Source organism: Syzygium oleosum, unplaced genomic scaffold, assembly GCF_021117445.2.
Source record: "Syzygium oleosum isolate NSW1041296 unplaced genomic scaffold, Sole_v2.1 Sole_v2.50, whole genome shotgun sequence".
Lineage (NCBI taxonomy): Eukaryota > Viridiplantae > Streptophyta > Magnoliopsida > Myrtales > Myrtaceae > Syzygium > Syzygium oleosum.
The window spans coordinates 1,647,197-1,668,448 of NW_026607534.1; positions in this window are offsets into that span (position 1 = coordinate 1,647,197).

A 21,252-nucleotide genomic window follows, 5' to 3' on the forward strand; every position below is an offset into this window, starting at 1 on the left:
GAGGATGAGGAATGGATTCGTCACGAAGAATCAAAGCCACTAACGTTAAAGAAAACGATCACTATTAATCTGGGCGATAAAGAGAATCCCAAAGAAGTTAAGATTGGAGAAAGTCTTTCCTCAGCAGAAGCAAAAAGAATCATAGATTTGCTCAGAGAATATCAAGATATATTCGCATGGTCTTATGCAGACATGCCAAGCCTTGATCCAAGTATAGTTGAACATGCTTTGCCAATCGATCCAAATATCCCACCAAAGAAGCAAAAGCTGAGTCGGACGAAGCCGTACTTCACAAAGAAAATAGAAGAAGAAGTGATGAAATTGCTCACAGTCTGTTTCATCGAAGTAGTACCATATCCAGAATGGGTTGCCAACATAGCACCCATAATAAAGAAAGATGGTCGAGTACGGGTGTGCGTTGATTATCGCGACCTAAATAAAGCAAGCCCTAAGGATGATTTCCCGCTTCCACATATCGATGTATTAGTGGATAGCACTGCCGGGTTCGAAACATTTTCATTCATGGATGGTTTATCAGGATATAATCAAATCCTCATGAAGAAAGAGGATAAGGTGAAGATGTCTTTCATAACACCATGGGGCACATTTTGTTACAAGGTGATGCCTTTCGGTTTGAAAAATGCTGATGCCACATATCAAAGGGCAATGGTAACTTTGTTCCATGGCATGATGCACAAAGAAATCGAGGTATATGTGAACGACATGATAGCAAAATCCAAACAAGGAGAAGATCATGTTGAAATGCTTCGCAAATTGTTTGAAAGACTTAGAAAGTACAAGTTGCGGCTGAACCCCAACAAGTGTGTATTTGGGGCAAAATCTGGCAAACTGCTAGGGTTTGTGGTCAGTAGCAGGGGCATCGAAATAGATTCCTCCAAGATCAAGGCAATATACGACTTAAAAACTCCTTTTATAGTAAAAGAAGTGAGAAGCTTGTTGGGGCGGTTAAATTACATTGCCCGCTTCATCTATCAGCTTTCTGAGACTGCTAAACCATTCTTCAAACTGTTGAAGAAAAATGCCAAAGTAAAGTGGGATGCGGAATGTCAACAAGCCTTTGACAAGATCAAAGAATATCGGGTATGCCCACCAGTGTTGGTACCACCAATTCCTGGAGTTTCGCTGATCTTATATTTGGCGATTCACTATGAGTCGTTAAAAGCGGTGCTTGTACAAAGAAGACCAAATGATGGTAAAGAACAAGCCATTTATTACTTGAGCAAGAAGTTCACAATATCATAAGTGAATTACCCAGCAGTCGAGAAGACATGCGTTGTATTAATTTGGGTATTACACAGATTAAGACAATATACCCTTCATCACCAAATTTTGCTAGTGACTGAGAATGATCCGATCAAGTACCTTCTTGAGAAATCCTCCTTGGTCGGGAAATTGGCAAAGTGACAAGTCTTGTTATCTGAATTCGACATCAGAAGTTCATCCCAAAAGTCAGTCAAAGGACGAGCAATAGCAGACATGTTGGCAGAAAATTCGCAGAATATCGCCAATTCTGAAGAGCAACTTGATGATCATATATTAACACTGATCAACGATAAATGGACCATGTATTTTGATGGTGCAACCAACTTATCTGGATCAGGAACTGGGGCAATACTGATCTCCCCAGAAGGCCAACACTATCCGCTATCTGCAAAATTGATATTTCCATGCACCAATAACGTCGTTGAATACGAGGCATGTATTATTGGCTTACAATTAGCCATTTCAATGAAGGTAAAAAGGTTGCAAGTATATGGAGATTCTATGCTCATCATATTGCAAACAACTGGTGAATAGCAAACTCGAGATGCCAAACTAATTCCTTATCATAGATACTTAGAGGAGATGATAGAAAACTTTGAAGAAGTAACATTCGATAATCTCCAAGAACTCAAAATCATTTTGCAGATGCTCTTGCAACTTTATCATCCTTATATCAAGCTGAAGATGGTATGGATATAAAATCATTGAGAATCAATATTCTTGAACAACCAGCTCATTGCATGATGGTCCAAGCAGAGTTCGACAACGAACCATGGTATCATGACATCAAAAGATATCTTCAATCGGGAGAATTTCCTGAAGAAAGCCAATCGGGTGATAGGAAGTTTATAAGGAAGATAGTCAAGAAATTCTTCCTCAGTGATCAAATCTTCTACAAGAAATCATTTGATTCAACCCTACTAAGATGTGTGAATGCTACAGAAGCTGAACAGATCATGAAATAAATTCATGAGGGTGAATGTGGACCGCACATGAATGGACATCTTCTAACTCGAAAGATTATGAAGTTGGGATACTATTGGATGACAATGGAATCAGATTGCATCCAACATGTAAGATGTTGTCATCAATGTCAAGTTTATGGAGACAAAATCAATGCACCGCCAAATGAGCTACATCAAATGTCCGAGCCATGGCTATTTTCAATGTGGGGCATTGATATGATTGGTTCAATCAACCCCAAGTCCTCAAATGGGCACCGGTTTATCCTGGTCGCTATTGACTATTTCACTAAATGGATTGAAGCAAACTCCTACACGAATGTTAATGCCAAGAATGATGGAAGATTCATCAGGCGGGACATCATTACTAGGTATGGAGTTCCAAAAGCAATAATTATGGACAATGACTTAAATCTAAACAATAAGATTGTAGATGATTTACTCGAGCACTTCCACATCCGACATTTGAACTCATCTCCATATCGTCCACAAATGAATGGAGCAGTTGAAGTAGCAAATAAGAATATCAAGAAGATACTGGCCAAGATAGCCGAAAATTATCGTGATTGACACGAAAGGTTACCGTATGCTCTGATGGCATACCGAACTTCAATTCGAACATCAACTGGTGCAACCCCATTTTCCTTGGTTTATGGAATGGAAGCAGTGCTACCTGTTGAAGTAGAAATTCCTTCGTTAAGGATACTATCCCAATTGAAGCTTTTAGAAGCTGAGTGGATTCAACAAAGATATGAACAACTCAACATGATCGATGAAAAGAGATTAAGAGCTATATGCCATGGGCAAGCTTATCAAAGAAGAGTGGCTAAATCCTTTAATCGAAAAGTGAAATCGAGGAATTTCAAAACAGAGGATTTAGTAGTGAAGAAAGTCATCTTCAACAATTCAGATCCTCGTGGCAAATTCACTCCGAATTATGAGGGTCCATACATTGTCAAGAAAGTTCTTCCTAGAGGAGCATTGATTCTTGTAGATATGGCAGGAACAGAATTGACCTATCCTGTAAATGCAGATGCTGTCAAGATTTTCTACATTCAAGAAAAGATTCGGGTCACTTTAGAACATGTGCATATCACGCATATCATGCATACCATGCATTTCATGAACATATTTATCTGTTTTGCAGAAGAAAGCAAAAAGAATTTGAACTAGTTGATGATTTCAGAATTCCCAATGGAGTTATCAAATAATAGAGGGAAGCAACACTTCCAATTCTATTTTCCATTGATATCCTCTAATGTGCTTTCCCTTTTATCATCCCCAGGGAGACAAAGAAAAGGGAGCAACAAAAGAAAAATCTCCAATGGAATCAAAGCAAAAACACGCAAACAAGACGGATCTTGGTAAGTTGATCAGACAAGTATCCCTAAATGGTGAGTGCATGTGTCGAAGAAATTGCCTTTTTAAGAGAAAAATGAACTTCTTTTTCCCCAAGCTGAATGACACTAAACTAAACAAAACAAAACAGATTGTTTTGAAAAGGAAAATACCTCAGAAATGTTTCAAATCAAAAGTTTTGAAACACGCTTTCTTTGAAAATGCACTAAGCATCAAAATTCCCTAAAAAGGGATAATTTGACAAAAGACTTTGAAAAATTTCGAAGAAAAAGTTTGGATCAAATCGAATGGAAAGACCTTCAAATGATGAAAGGTAAGCCATATCCAAACACGTCCCTTATACACTCAAAATGGAAAAGTGAGTGAGAAAAACTCATCCGAAGGAAATTGGGGATGTTCACAATGATTACATGGATTGAAATGATGAACGGCAGCCATTTCACTATCCCAAACACATGCTTATCCCTTGTAAATCAAATTTGAGCCAAAACAGTGGAGAAGTTTTTCCAAAACAACCCTGTTAAGAACCACCCCACATTGGGGGAAATCAGGAGGTTTGTAGTTGACAGCTATGGAGAATAGGATCAAGAAAGATTCTATTACATACTCTTGCGTCAATCTTTATGTGATAACTTCAGATGAAGTCATATGGAAGCTCAAGACATCCCAAAAGGAAGAAGAGCACTTCATTTCTTATACCCAAACACATTACCTTTAGCAAAACCCAATTGAGCCTGAATATTCATTTTAGAACCCTAAATTGGTGATCATTTCTTCATACTGGAGCATGAGCATATGATCCACTTTAATAGATAAGAAACAAAAGGGCATGATATAGAGTCCTTAGAATTCAAAAAGGTCAAAGGCAAAGAGTTTGGGGCATAAAAAGTAGTGTGCCTGGTAAAAGCAAGGCCAAATGCCCAAGGAAAATGAGAAAGAAAAAGAGAGTTCAAAAGAAAGCTCGAAATGACAAAAAAAAGTCATGACAAAGCAAAGTTGAGATCATGAGAGATCATATATCACAACAAGTGAAAATGAGCAAAAGAAAAGAGATTGTAATGAATGTTTAGGAGACTTTGATGTTCATAAAAGAAAGACCCCTAGTGAGCAAAAAGAAAAAGGTGATAATGCCAAGAAGATCACCAATTTCATAAAAGCCCTGAATTCAAACAAATGAGCCTTTTGAGCCTACCCAATACCAACAATACAACCTATCCCTAAAGACTCTTCAGATTGGGATGTTGAGAGTAGAAACATGACTTTATAACAATAAGTCATCACTCAAAGAAGTGTATGCAATAATATTTTGTCTTGTCCTCAAGGTTCTTAACTTGTAGACCCGAAGTCAGATATGATAAAATCCTGTTTCTTGATCTCCGAATGCCTATCCTTTGAATAGCTATTGACCAAGCTAACATTACAACCTTTTGAAAGACCTTATCAGATCAATTGGATTGTATACATTGCGAACATCTCCGAACACCTAAGGATTGGTTAAGAGAGATAAAATTGAGGGATATCATATTAGTCCCCTTTCAATCAAATAAAGAAAAGACCAAGTTCATAGATTAAAACAAATCATTTTTAATGGAGGTCTTCCAAACGATCATTTCAAGTATTTCTTAAAAGACTACAAGCATTTTGTTCAAATAATTCCTCGAAAAGGAAATTTGATTGTCTAAAATGCATTAATGCAAAGAATGCATATTTCCAGACCAGGTTTCAAAAGTTTTTGGACAACTTAAAACCAAGCTTTCAAACAGTTTATGGTAAGCTAAAAAAAATCACGCTTCAAACAGTTTTGATTAATTTCAAAACTACTTTTCAAAATAGTTTTTGATCAACTAAAAAACCAAACAAAGGTTATTGAAACCTCAAAATTACATAACTCACGATTAAGGCATTCATTGTTTGAAGTCTTCTCAAAGTCCTACAGGCGAAGAGCCCCTAGGCAAATTCAAAGTTCTACTAGTGAGGAACCACTAGACAAATTCAAGTCCTACAGGCGAGGAGCCTCTAGGCAAATTCAAAGTCCTACAGGCGAGGAGCCCCTAGGCAAATTCAAAGTCTTACTGGGGAGGAACCACTAGGCAAATTCAAGTCCTACAGGCGAGGAGCCCCTAGGCAAATTCAAGTCCTACAGGCGAGGAGCCCCTAGACAAATTCAAAGTCCTATTGATGAGGAACCACTAGGCAAATTCAAGTCCTACAGGCAAGGAGCCCCTAGGCAAATTCAAATTCCTACAGGCGAGGAGCCCCTAGGCAAATTCAAAGTCCTACTGGTGAGAAACCACTAGGCAAATTCAAAGTCTACTAGTGAGGAACCACTAGGCAAATTCAAGTCCTACAGGCGAGGAGCCCCTAGACAAATTCAAAGTCCTACAGGCAAGGAGCCCCTAGGCAAATTCAAAGTCCTACAGGCGAGGAGCCCCTAGGCAAATTCAAAGTCCTAATGGTGAGGAACCACTAGGCAAATTCAAGTCCTACAGGCGAGGAGCCCCTAGGCAAATTCAAAGTCCTATTGGTGAGGAACCACTAGGCAAATTCAAAGTCCTACAGGTTAGGAGCCCCTAGGCAAATTCAAGTCTTACGGGCGAGGAGCCCCTAGCCAAATTCAAAGTCCTACAGGCGAGGAGCCCCTAGGCAAATTCAAGTCCTACAGGCGAGGAGCCCCTAGGCAAATTCAAAGTCCTACAGGCGAGGAGCCCCTAGGCAAACCCAAAATCCTAATGGTAAGGAACCACTAAGTAAATTTAAGTCCTACAGACGAAGAGCCCTTAGGCAAATTCAAAGTCCTACAGGTGAGGAGCCCCTAGGCAAATTCAAGTCCTACAGGCGAGGAGCCCCTAGGCAAATTCAAAGTCCTATAGGCGAGGAGCCTCTAGGCAAATTCAAAGTCCTACAGGCGAGGAGCCCCTAGGCAAATTCAAAGTCCTACAGGCGAGGAGCCCCTAGGCAAACCCAAAGTCCTACTGGTAAGGAACCACTAGGCAAATTTCCAAATATTCAGGCGAAGAGCCTCAGGTATTTATGGTTCGTGGGTTCATCCTTAAACCACGAAAATCAGAATAATCATCACCACCATCAATTCATGCACTTGGATAAGCAACAAAGAAATACTCACAAACAGGTAAGTTTCTCTCCCTTAATCATTAAGAACCTTTCAAAATATGTTTTGAAAAGAAAACCTTTAGATTAGATCACGAATTTCAAAAGCAATATCCCTAATCAGTTGTTGTGAAATTTTCATCTTGTCTTGTTCAGTGAGTCGACTAAAAATTTAGGTGTCACCTTGTCTATGAGATCAACCTCTAACGAGCTCAATCTCAAAGAGGGGGCAGCTGTTGACACCTGATTTTTAGGTCATTTTTTTCATATTTTCAAAATTTTCAAAATTAGGACTAGGAATCTTGGCCAAGCCTAGAAACCTATTTCTAAACCAAAAATAATTTTTTTAGCATTTTTCTACATTTTTCCTTAATTTCTTTTAGTCAAAATAAGTGAGAAAATCAAGAAAAATAGCAAATGGAATCAGAAAATTCCATAAAAATAGTCATTAGTCTCCTTTTAAATCCAATTGTATTAATACATCATCAATTTTGAAAAATCTCAATCGGGTATATGTTTTTCCCAAAATTGGGCAAAATTAAACCCGAATTCAACCAAAAATGCAATTAAATTTTTTCTAGTCATTTTTAAGTCATAGTGTCTTCACAACAAATGATTCTGGGACCTTGAATTGCATAATGGTTGGTCCAATTGCACAATTTGTCATAAAAATAAAAAATCCCCAAAATTCAATTGAAAATTAAGAATTTTGAACCCAAATTGGGAATCGTGCCCAATATGAAATTGTCGAACCATGAGACCATCATTTCTAGGGTTAATCAGATGTGGGTAATTCAATTTTGGCATCAATTTTGCCTAATCAGGTCATTAGGACATCAAATTGAACAAAACCCTATTAACCCGAATACAAAAATTTGAAAATCTTAGACACAATTATAACAAAAATTGGGGAAAATAACATATTTGGGTTCGGAATGTGATGAGGAATTCAATTTTGGGGTTTAATTTTGAAAATTGGGTCAAAATTGAGCTTAATTTGCGAATTTAGACCAACCCGGATTTGTTGGGTCGAACGGGTCAACCCGACCCGACTCGGGTTGTTTATCTTCCTTACCCGACTCACCCAAGACGCAATAAACCCAGAAAATATCTCCCGTGCCCAGAACTTTACCAACTTCCCCCGATCAATATAACACGTGAAAATCAAGCGTGCCAGCTGGAGAATCTCCAGCTAGCGTCGGAGATCGGTTATAACCGATTCTAGGTCGGTGAATAATAAAATTTAAGCGGGAAAAATTGATCAACAAAAACGGAAAAAACTTGAACGTTGGGAGGGGAAGTGTTCGACGAAATTATTAAGAGAGAGAAGAGAGAGAAACAGGCGAAATCAAAGAGAAGGATCTAGAGAGAGAGGGTCGAGAGTTCCCTCACGAGTGTTCGGTACCGCCGTAGACGGCGGAGTACCAGCAAATCGTGGATTGGCCGTGACTCCTGGTTGTTTCAGTCAGACAAACTGATCGCGAAGCCCTAAAAACGAGCTCCGTCCGGCATGCCGAGAGCTACTCCGGCGGATCAGAAGCTACTAGGGTGAAGTTCAAGTGTCAAGGAACAACTCTAGAGGTGCGGTTTAGTTCGGAAATTCCTCTTGATCATCGAACAAAGAAGGTAAAGTTGGCTCATAGTCATTTTTTTTCAAAATTTTCCAGAATTCGGTTTCAATCCCAATATGAATGTTTGTGTGATTTCGTCGATGAATCTTGGCATTTTGATGTTCAGAACCAGTTTCTAATCATTTTTGGTGTTGTTTGATTGCATTTTGGGCATTAAAAAATGCATAAACCGAGTTGGCCATTTCTGGAAAATCTCGCCGGAGCAGCCACGACCTCGCCGGAGCACATCCCGTGCCCTTAGGCCATTCAAGTCAGTTTTTCTTGATCCTTGCTTGGTGTTTTGTTAGTGATTAGGATCGAATTAGATGGCTAGGACGTTATATGTTGTGATTCTAAGGTTCGGTTAGTCGGTTTAGGTTTGTAGCAAATTGGCATTTTCCGACGAGATTTTCGTCGGTCGATGATCGTTCAATGGCCAATAAGTTGGTTTAGTTTGATAGAGTGTGATATGAACCTGATCCAAAACCAAAAAATCGATCGAAAAGGCTGCCGGAAGGTCGCCGACGGTGGGCTCAAAGTCACGGCCTTGAAAACGTTGAATACAAAATTGTGCACACTACCTGTTCGGAGAAATGCCCCAATGAAAAATGCTCAAAACAGTGCCGTTTTGGTGCTGGACTCGCCGGAGAAGGTGACCGACGACCGGTGTCGGCGACGCCCGGTTCGGTCAATGCTGAACCGGGTTGAACAGGGCCGGTCCGGTTCATTTTCCGAGCGGGAATTTTAAAAAAATAAATAAATAAATAAATATCTAAAAAATCCTAAAAAAAACATAAAAAAATTAGAAAAAATATTAAAAACAAAAAAAAATTTAAAAAATTTTAGAAATTCGAAAAATTTCAGAAAAAAATAAAAATTCACAGAAAAATATAAAAAATTAGAAAATTCATAAAAATTCAAAAATTTTCACAAAATTCATAAAAATTCAGAAAATTTAGAAAATACAAATAAAAAATATGAAAAATTTCGAAAAATCAATAAAAAATTTAAAATTTGAAAAATTCATAAAAATTTTCAGAAATTCATAAAAATCAATTCTCGGTTAATGAAATTTCTGAAAAAATCAAAAAAATAAAAAAAAATCAAAAAATAAAAAAAAACAAAAAAATCAAAAAATTTTAAAAATTAACAGAATGGTCCAAAAACACCGTGGCCAATCATAAAAAGTGAGATGTGAATTTTTGGAAGTGCCCAAGTGGCATTTTTAGAAAATCCCAAATTGAGGGGTTATAACCCCTAACAAACCCTAAAACCCTACAATATGTGAATCATGAAATGAATAAGCTTCTAGAAATTCATTAGGGTTTGGATGTTTTGATTGATTTTCATTTTTAGAGACCATTTAGGATTGATTGATCTGATTGACATTGATTGTACATTTAATACTTGATTGGTTCTTCCTGCGATTAGAATGATTAGAAGTAGTGAGTAAGCCTCGGAAATTTGCATGACACGTTAGATATCGTATCGTTCTTAGGTACCGAAAGGGCATTAGGGATCTTGATTCGGGATCAGTAACGTAACCAAGTCCCCGTACTCAGAATCTCTGATTCGTAAAATCGGGGTATTTCTCCCGTACCTCAATTAGGTTTCTAGTCTACCTACCAATAATGACTAGTGGCGACTCCAAAATCACAAACTTAGATTAAATAGGAAATTATCTTTCGCTGTCACGTGAGGTATGGTCTGGGAGAGACCCTTACACGGAAATACCTCCTTAGCGCGCAAATCCCGAAACCCCAAAAAAGAAAGCGCGGCGCGACACATGTTTAATTCATCGCTATGTAAGTGATTTTTAGATGTATGCCTGGGGACGGTGCATAACCGTGGGTCTAAATTGGGATTACACATAGAACCTGATTTAGGGATTCATGGCATTAATTGCTGTTGGTGAACACCAATGGTAGTTAATAACCATAAATTGTGTCTAAAATAAACATGGGTAGACAATAAGAGGTATCGATGCATGTTTGAACAAAGGCCGACCCCGAGGCCATCTTTGAAATTCTTTGTGCCTTGTTTGTTATCTTTGATTGACTTGTGATGCGGTGTACTTTGTGATTGTATATTATTTGTTGTTGTTCTTTCTTTAGTTTCAGTTTTAGATTGGGGTTAGAATAGGTTCAAGAAGACGACGGTCTTGAAATGGCGAAGGTCGATGTCCATTCCTACTCTATTCTTTGTATACGGCGATGGTTGATGTCCATTTCGATCTATTTTCTTGTAAAAATTAATTCATTACTCGACATATGTCTCGGGTTTCTTATTCGCGTTATATAAACACCTGACGAGTTGCGGGTTTTTCTTTCTTGCACTTAGAATTAGCTAGTTCTTTCAATACTTTACGCAATGCTTTTCAATACAATTGTTTCTTTCTTTCTTTTCTAGACTACGATAGGATTAATTTAGAATCCTAAATGAAAACACAAAAACAAGATACATGATCACTTAGTGGACTAAAGTTTTGGCATAAAAATGGTAAAAAATAAATGCATGACAATTTAGATGACAACCATGATAAGTTTAGCGGTACTGAAAGGGCGTTAATAGAAATATTAACGTAAGCTAGTCTCCGAATCCATGATCTCTGGTTCTTGTAGAAGCCAATACGAAATTCTCGCGTATTGGTTGTGTATTCTAGCCAATCCCCGACCTAGGCTAGTGGTGACTCCCAAAAAAAATAAAATCGATCCGCTGTCACACGAGGTATGGATTAGGGAAAATCCACGTTCATGATTAATGGACCATAGGGATGACTGAAAGATTGACGCTATGGTAAGCCGTCTTTTATGATGTGCCGTATGGACCGTTTCATGAACACTTACCTCTAAATCCGCCTTATCGAGTTTGGCCCTCATGAGGTAGGTCGCGACAAGAATCGATTGTTGTTTTTAAACATTTATTTATAATGTTTGAAATAAGTGACATAATTTAAAGGAAAAAACGAGGAACGACACTTACCCTTATTGAGGCGATTTTTTTTGTAAAATCAAGGACAAAGACATGTAGATGCAACAAGTGCGGGGTTTAGACGCCGAAGGGTAGGACATGCTAAAGGTTTGCGGTCACCACTTTAACGAACAAGGGATTCCATTCCAATAGGCACGTAACCTAAAGTAATGGAATATTATTTCGTCTTAGTGGTCGATATGAATTTAAAATATCCCATGGGCAATTGGCCCATAGTGTCGTCTAAATTCATACCTCATAAAGGTAATCCTAATTTGTAGCTGGGGTTGGGTCACGGGTGGTGTGTGCAAATAATGTCATGCTAAGGCTATTTAGAGGGCATGCATAATAATTTATAACCAATCAGCACTTCTAATATAATTATATTACACCAATCTCAACACCTCCCTGCAAAACAAATGGTTGAACAAAGACTACACCCTTATACCTCCCACCTACAAAACCATTTAACACAATCATTAGTGGAACGTACCTTGGATCCTCGTGTGAGCACAAAACACATGCGTATCATTCTAAACTAGGCCTAAGTCCACTAGAGATCCCCAGCGGAGTCGCCAAGCTTGTTGCACCGTGCTTTTCCTACCCGAGCGCTAGGAGGCATTTTCGTTCATTTCTAATGATAAGGTGTTTTCTTAAATGAACGAGGGTCTCTCCCTGACTATACCTCATGAGATGGCGGGTACTTGTTATTTTGTTTTCTATTTAGCCTATATTTTGTTTTGGAGTCGCCACTAGTCCTTAACGGTTAACTAGAAACCTAATCGAGGTAAGGGAGAATTGCCCCAATTTCTACGAATCAAAGATTATATCAGTAGGGGGACTTGGTTACGTTAAAGATTACGATATCGAGATCCCTAACACCCTTTCGGTACCTAAAACGATTCGAAGTATCTAAACGTGTCATGCGAGTTCACAAAGCCTATCCACTCATTCTAACCATTCTAATTAAGGAGAAATCAATCAATAAGGAAATGTGCAATCAATTCAAATCACAAATGGAAATCTTGATTTTTATGATTTTTTTATTAATTTTTTTATTTGTCGAAACTGAACCGGACCGGTTCAATCCGATCCAATCACGTTGGACCGGCCTGGCTGGCGCCGATCAAACTCCGACGATAGCTGTGCCAAAACGGCACCGTTTTAAGGCTTCTTCATTGAGGCATTTTTACAAATACTTGGTGTGCATCAAATGTGGTATTGCATTTTCAAAACCGTGACTTCAAGCCAACCTCCGACAACCATCTGATCATATTCCGACCACCCCAAATGACCCTATATCAACTACACACTACCCTCTAACCACCTAACCGCACCGGACCTCCACCAGCCGGCGAAAACTAAGCCTAAAAATGCTAACTTGAAACTACCTAAACCTAAAATTTTCTAACATATTCAACTAGTCCTAATCAGCCTAATCATCCTATCAATCAAAATAATTAAGGAACAAGAATGACTAACTTGGGATAGCTAATGGCCGAGGAAAGGAGCTCCAGTGAGGTTTGGTTGCTCCGGCGAAGTGGTTTTTAGGGACCAATCCATGGTTTATGCACAATCATGATCCAAAATCCATCAAATAATAAAGTACATGATAAAAAACATGTTTAAGCTATCAATGATCACAAAAACACAAAGAAAATCTCAAGATCAAACTTAATGAAGCTCAGGTGTTCATTCTAGAATTTTGACAAACAAGTTATAGGTGATTGGGAACGAGCTTTACCTTCTTTACCGGAGCTCGAATCAGAAATTTCGAACCAAACGGGAGCTTTAAAACAATCCTCTAACACTTGCTCTTCAAGAGGGTGGCCTTCACTTCGCTAGGAAGGTTTTGAACTGGCTGATCGGAGCTCGTTTTCAGATCTTCCCGATCAGCCCTTCTCGATACACCTGGGGAAGGAGGTCCACCTGAGAGGTTGTTTCGCCAGTGCTGTTTCGATCAGGATGGCGTTGTTCACTCAGCTTTGGGGACCTCTACTTCCTCTCTCTCTCTCTCTGATTTTCCCCCTCTCTCTCTCTCTCTCTCTCTCTCTCTCTCTCTCTCTCTCTCTCTCTCTCTCTGGCTTTTTGTCGAACGGATGGTCTCTCTAGGAACTGATTTTCTCGCCCCTTTTGATCACCTCACCGGGGCTGTTCTGAACACTAATCGACTCCCTACTCGGTTAGATCTATTAGGGATGGACAGCCGGAGATTGTCCAGTTGTCAATTCCCTTTGACACGTGTTAAAAGTAGGGGAAATAAGTCGGCCAAGGGGCGGGTGAGCAGATTTTTCTCCCTTTTCCCAGTTTGAAATTGAGTCAGGTAAGGGAGATGAAGACCCAGGTTGGGTCGGGTCAAATCCGACCGACTCTGCTGACCCGAATTGATTAAATTTGCAAATTGAAACCCCATTTGACCCATTTTTGTGATTTTAACCCCAGATATAGGCTCCTTGACACATTTTACCCTAGAATATGTGTTCAATTTGAATTTTCATTTCAATTAGGCAAAAAATCCCTAATTTTGAATTCGGTTTAGTTGGGTTTTTGTTCAATTAAGTGTCCAAATGACCTAATTAGGAAAAATTGAGATCAAAATTGAATTACCCATGTTCAATTAACCCTAGGGAAGGTATGAGCTTTGATTTAAAATTTCAAATTGAATGAAATCCCCAATTTGGGTCTTAAAATCCCTAATTTCTCAATTAATTTTGGGGCTTTTTGATATTTTCATCAAATTGTGAAATTAGACTGACCAATGTGCAATTCAAGGTCTCAGAATCAACTGTTGTGAAGACACTATAACCCAAAAACGACTAGAAATAGCTTAATTGGATTTTTGGTTCAATTAAAATATGAAATTGCCCAAATTTGGGGAAAACATATTCCTAATTGAAATTTTGTAAAATTGACATGGCAGGGATAAAATTGGAATTAAAATAAGACTAATGACTATTTTTTTGGAATTTTTTAATTCCATTTGGTATTTTCTTGATTTTCTTCCTAATTTTATTAAAAAAAATTAAGAAAAAAAATTAAAAAAAATCTAGAAAATTTATTTTTTATTTAGAAATAGGTTCCTAAGCATGACCAAGGTTCCTAATCCTAATTTTGTGATTTTTATATAAATTTGAAAAATAGACAAAATATCAGATGTTAAAAGCTAGTACGTTGATATGCTTTTCCCAGGGGCGGATATAGTTCATTCTAGATGTATATCCATCATATGGGTTGATGTGGGGCTCCTGGGAGTGGGTTCCTCACTAGTTTATAGCATGATATGTGAACCTCAATGGCAACTTGGTTGGGCCACTTTGAGATTTTGGCTGATACGACAATGGCGACGTTTGAAACTCGTCGTCGGGGAAGATAGATGATCTAGGATGTAAAGTCTACCTATGTACAGGCAGTCTTTTGGAGTATAATGTAATATGGAGATAGGCGACCACGACTTACCCAGACTTTTTGTGTTTTTGTGAACAATGAAGTGGTTGTAAATCTAATAAGTAAAATAAATAAAGAAGCAAAAGTACTTTGACTATACTCGTGCAAATTTCATTGTTAATAAATGTTCAGAATATGCTTCCACTTGTCTAAAGATTAATAATCGTTAGAAACATGTGTCGTTCGTGACGTTCTGAGGCGTCACACACCACATCCGTCCCTTCCTCCCACGTAACAGAGAACACAAAGCTATCCATTTTGGGGACTCTGGGAAGTTTGTGCAAACCTCTAACCTATCACAACCACCCCCGGACTTTTCGTTGTTTGCCATTTCTTGCCCTACCCCACTCTGCCAATGCAACCCCACCTCTATCCGAGCACTAGGGTGTTGCCGGTGACCCAACAACTCCCCTCTAAGAGGGGACGACTCCTAGCAGTCCCTCTCATGCCCCTAACCGCCCCAACCCCCATGTCTCTCTTCCATCACATCCTTGTTGCAAGAACTCGTCCACTAGAGATCAACGATGCCCCAACCCCTATGTCTCTCTTGCATCACATCCTTGACCTAATGAATCCAATTGTGGCTACCGATGACCCTAGTCGACCTTGAATCAACCCAAATCCGAGTCGAGTTGAGCACTAGATCTCAAAATCTAAGGCTCAAGTTCGCTAGTCGAGCTCGAGCTTGACGACAGCGAGGATGAGATGCGGCGGGGCTAGTGGAGATCGGAGACAAGGGGCCATTGGCTGAGAGCAGAGGCTTTAGTTGTTGAGATCTGTGGCGAGGGGTTGCGAAAAACAGAGGTCTCATATGCAGTTGAGGGCGGAAGTGAGGATGGTGCTATGGTGGGGGAAGGGCGCGAGGTGGTGATGGATGGAGGATTGGGATGGTAGTAAGGTGGTGGTGGGAGGCGAGTCACGAGGTTGAGTTGACCACAAGTCTTAGACTCTTTGTTTTTGTGAAAAATGTGACATTTTTTAAAAATATTTTCTAAAGGGTTAATATCACAAAAAACCCCAAACTGATACACCCGTGACAATTTTACCCCAACCCCAAACTGATACACCCGTGACAAATTTACCCTCCATCAGTTTTCGTTAAATTTTACCGTCAAATTGCTGAGTTAGATGACACGTGACAGTTGACACATGTACCAGTTTAGGATTTTACCCTTTTATTATCACAGATTTACCAATTTATGATTTTTCATGGTATTAATCCAATTTAATTAAGAATAAATTTGTCACAAGTGTACCAATTTCGGATTTTTTATGGTAAAAAATTAGTTTAAATAAATCACAAATGTACCAGTTTGGGTTTTTGGTAGTCAAAAATTTAGTTTGGGGTAAATTTGTCACATGTTTCATATTTACAGAAAAATGATAATATTTTTTGGTGTTTGGCTGAAACCTAAAAATGAATTAAAAATATTTTCTGCCTCTTGATATGAAAAATCTTATTTGATTTTTCTAGGGAAAGTTAAAAAATTCGAATTTTTTTTTTCTTCTTCGTTTTCTTTTTATCCTTTTTCTTTTTCTTTCTTCCTCGATTGGCCACAAGTGAGGGACGAGCTCGTCCAAAGCCGGCGAGGTCAAGCTCACCACAACTTGCGAGGCCTCAAGCTTGCCAGATCTAACGAGCTCACTTGTTGCGACTCATCGGACCTCTAGCGAGGCTTGGCTTGGCTTGGCTTGGCTTGCCAGCATTTGGTAAGCTCAAGCCTCGTTGGCCTTAGGCAAGCTCCTCCCTCGCCTGTGGCCGGTTGCTGGCTATCGCCATGGCCGACCATCAGCCGATGAAGAAGGAAAAAGAAAAAATAAAAATTAAAAATAAATAAAAATTCGAATTTATTTCAAAAAATTTATTTTTATAAGAATGAATGTTTCATTAACTAAGGACCCGAGCCTAAGGACCCACACACAGCTTTTGTGAACCCATTCCTGAGTGCCGGGGACCAAAGCTCGAGCATTGTGAATCCAAGATTTATGGACTAGGCTCAGGTGTTGGGCACTGGGCACGAGCATCAAGGCTTTGAGCCTAGCCTCGATGGACTTGGGTGTGGGCACCTGGGCACTGAGGTCCTAGGCTCGACCTTGATGGACTTGGGCTCGGGCGCCGGAGACCTGATCCAGAATGCCGGGGACTCGAGAACCAACATTGGGATTTCCATGCCCAAATGTAGAGTTTTAGGTCAAAGCGCCTTTACCTATTCATTTTTTTAATAATATTTTCCTATTTTTTAAAGAGGAAATTATTTTCCTGAATTTAAGCATATGTTTTCCATTGATTAAAAAAACATTTTCCGTTGACTCATTTTCTTAAGAGAACCAAATGCCGGAAATGTTTTCCATGAAACAAACAAAGCTTTGAGTTGACGTCTATTTGTAATAAGAAAGAGAAAAAAAGGTAGGAAAAGAATTAGTAAAAACATATATAATTAAGATGTAAAAAAACAAAATGACTTAGAATTGACACGTCACACGTTTAACTCTTCACTTGACCGATTATAAAGTAAACGGGGTTAGAAATTTGGACTCGAGCTTGTGATTTTTTTTTAGACAAAAGTCAAAATTAAGATTCCATTTAAACTTGATGGCTCTTCAGAGAATTAAGCCTAGAAACGAATGTCATTACCTGCTAGACTGATTAGCTTGTTTCTCTGCTTTGGAAAGAAAATTTAATAACGAACAATCTGTGGCTGTTCGCTCAAGAAATCGTTGTTATTAGATTGTTGACTGGAGATGAATTTAATTCTATGTTGTGCGAACCAGCAATACTTGACAATGACCAAAGTCCTTGTATATTTGTATTTGATTGACAGATGATTACACCAAGAAAGAGTTAAGAATTCGCTACGTGAGTTTTTACAAGCTGGAGTAGAAACCAAGAACTAAAGTACAAGAGCAAAATCGACTGAAAAAGGCTCCAAAATAAATTGCGAGGAAACAATTGGTCGATAAATCACATCGACCGTTGAAAATAGATTTCATTCTTCAAGTGATTGTGCGTCTCTTTCATTTTTTTGTGCCCTTTCTATGGATGTCATCCTTGATAGTTGAGTAAGTTCCTACCTCTTAAATTTAGCAAAAAAAAAGTTCCTACCTCTTAAATTAGAATCAATCGTTCACAACCAGTCCACTTTCCCTTGGTTTTCCCTCATAAACTTGATAGACGAGCGTGTATAATTCCAGGGATGGCATGAGCGCTTTGCACGGGCTCTCTCGAGCCCTACTAACCGCTCCACAACTTGGTCACTCGTATATTATTAATCGAACAAAACTAGAGTCACCGTTAACCTATTCTAGACCGATAAGGGCTAAGTATGCCTTACTTCTGCAAACCCTAGAGTGGAAAAGAAAAGCTAGTCGAGAGATGCTCTCGCATAGTTTATTGCTGCTAACGAACCTACCATATTTTTTTTGGACTTGTACAATTCCTTAAACTTTCTCGTTGAAAATGAATTAAACTCATTATTTTCCCTCACATTACATTTAAACAAGATTATTTGAATAGATGGGAAGGGATCACGCTTATCACTAGGGAGAAGAGACACGAAAATAGAGGAATTAAAATGAGTTGAATGTTGGATTTTGTTGGCGTGAATAGGAGGGATGTGAAGTAAAGAAAATTAGTAATTTGTTTTTAGTCTGGGTTGGGCCACCCATCATGTGGCTTAAACCTGGCCCAATATCTCAGATCGTTCAAGGGGAGGGTTTGAAAAATAACTTCTGCTCCACTTTTGGAAAGAAGAAAAAGCTCTCCCTGCATGTAACCAGTGAGCAAGCCCTAGTAATAAAGGAACGAGTTTCTTCGTTGAAGTAGCTAGAGATGATCACTTGGCGAGATCGAGCAGGATCCGAACGTCTTTGGCAAAATACTAAAGTTCGGGAACTATATTGGACATTTATCAAAAGTTCAGGGACCATTTTGAACATTAGACTAAAGTTTAGGGACCAAATTGAATAAATTAAAAATTTATGAATCACATTACACGATGGGCCAAAATTCAAGAATCATTTGTGTCCATTATTCCAATAACTAGACCTCCAGAGCAAAGAAGGGCGGACCAGACTTTTTTCATGTAAAAATGTTGCCGAGCTTTGCCCGTGTACTCTTACCTCTCAGGCCTAGGTGGGCCAACTGGCCCCCGCCTATTTGTCACCGCCAGAAGTAGCTTCATGGCTCAAAGAAGTAGCTCTTGGCAAAGAAAAATGGATCATTAGTAAAGAATTTCCTTCCTTACCATCGGTCGTTTTCTTGTATAGTGTAAATGTGAAAACTAAAAAGGAAATTATAGTCAAATTCGTAAAAAATCAAATTGAAATTTAGGCACTGTTTGTTTTGCGGAAAATGAATTATTTAGAAAATATTTTCCTAAAAATGATCGATTTTATATCGTTTGAAATAATCAGTTAATGAAAATATTTTTATCATCGACAACAATTTATGTCTCTATATTTTCGTGGACAATGCAAATATTTTTTTTGTTCATTCGTTTTTATAAGCAATAATTTTTAGGACAATATTTTTCAAATCATTTATTTTTCGCGAAACAAGTGTATCCTAAGAGTTAGCGCAATCTTGTTCAAAAACAATATTTAACAATCTCAAAAATGGTGCTAATTATCAAACAATAAGAAAGTATATAAGAGCCGCAAACACGAATCTTTGTGTCATGAGTGTTGGTCGTCCTTCTCGGACTTTTTTTTATCAACTATATCTATCTATGTATTAAAAAAAATAAATGATTATGTATCACCAAAATAGATAATTTTAGGAGAGGAGGTAGACTATTTTTCTTGAAGTAAGATGTCCCGCGATTTACTTAATTAAAATTTATGCTACTTTTATATATCATTTAAAATTTGCAACTCTCCTATTCTAGAGTTTATGCATGGTTGTCATTAATTCAATCTAATTCTTGTAAATTATTTCTGAAATAGGATATTACTCATCTCCTTATTATTTTTAACAAATTATACAACTTTATATCTCATCAGACATAGACTGGTTAACGTATTTTACTAACATAATAGTACATAATTTGAAGAAAGAAATTATAAGTTCTTAAGGTATAACTATTCATGATGTTTTGAGTATGTAGAGTATATAAATACAAATATATATTGGTTATATCTTTTGATAAGTGAACTAAAGAGGAGAGGGGAAGTGGATTTAATGGCGGAAGCCCACTCAAACACACAAGCTAGCCCACAGCTTACAAAGTCCAGAACGTCAATTTCAAAAAATGTCAACATTTGGAATCGTGAAATCGGATTATAAGTCATTTAACTCATCCATGCGTATTCGATGTAGGACTTCAACTCGCATAACCTATGATATACTAGTGCACGTCTCTCAAGAGCTTCTCCCTTCACCATAACAAGTGGGTTTATTGACGAAAGCCTACTCGAGCATAGAAGATGGGCCAAGAGCTCCCAACACGCTGGTTTAAAAAAGGTCAACTTTAGGAATTTGGGAACTAGATTTTAAAATGTTTTCAGATCTGTCAGAAGTTATTTTGTGTAGAGTCAACGCCAAGTAGCTATGACAAATTGATATGGCAAACCGATCGAAAGTGAGAGACATTGAAATTCAGAAGAAAAATTGATTGAGATGCGTAGAAACACACAGGTTATGTAATTTTGTCATTTACACCGCATTATCATGTACCGAACACATAAACTATAGAAACTCATTATTTCTCTAAGCGCTTAGTGTAGGAATGGAAATGCTGAGTGCTAAACTCAGTGCAAGCGCAAGCGCACTAATAACTACGCACTTAGTGCGAAGCGCTAAACATCAGCACTAAATGCTGTGCCAAGTAGAATGAACCATGTGACAGATGCACCACATGGCAAGGACACATGTTGTATCTAATAAATCGAAAGATGAATACACACATAGTGCCAAGTAGAATGGATTGATCACATTTGGGCAATGGTAATTGGTCATGTATATCGCGTCATCGTTGCCACGTGACGTATCCGTCACTTGAAATACTTTCTCGCGGGATAAGATTGGAGAATGTTTTGGATGTTCGCAACTCTGCGAGGATAACCATTTGCGAAAAGGAATGTCGGTGAAAAAGGATAAAATGAGAAATAATGAAATCCATGTTGTGTAACGTAAACCCTAATACTTTTATGGAGTGTTTTAGATTTTGTTTAAATGCATATGTATAGTTTACACAATAGTTTATCCATTTCAAGATTATAGAAAATAGAGAGATTTTCCTCGCATTATACTCTAATATTAGAGTTGATATTATAGGATTTGGCTCTCACAACAAACCCTAGTTCGTTTTGCTTCGGGTAAAGTTCACCAGTTTTGCTTTGTACATTATCTTGATATACTTGATTTTACTTCGCACTATGATTTGATATGTTCTTTTACGGAGTTTCCACGATTTTAGGTTGGCAATACTATCATACCAAATATTCAGACACACATTGAATCAAAATAGGACGTCGAATATGATTACCTGTTTGAACTCATCGATAAAAGATAAAGA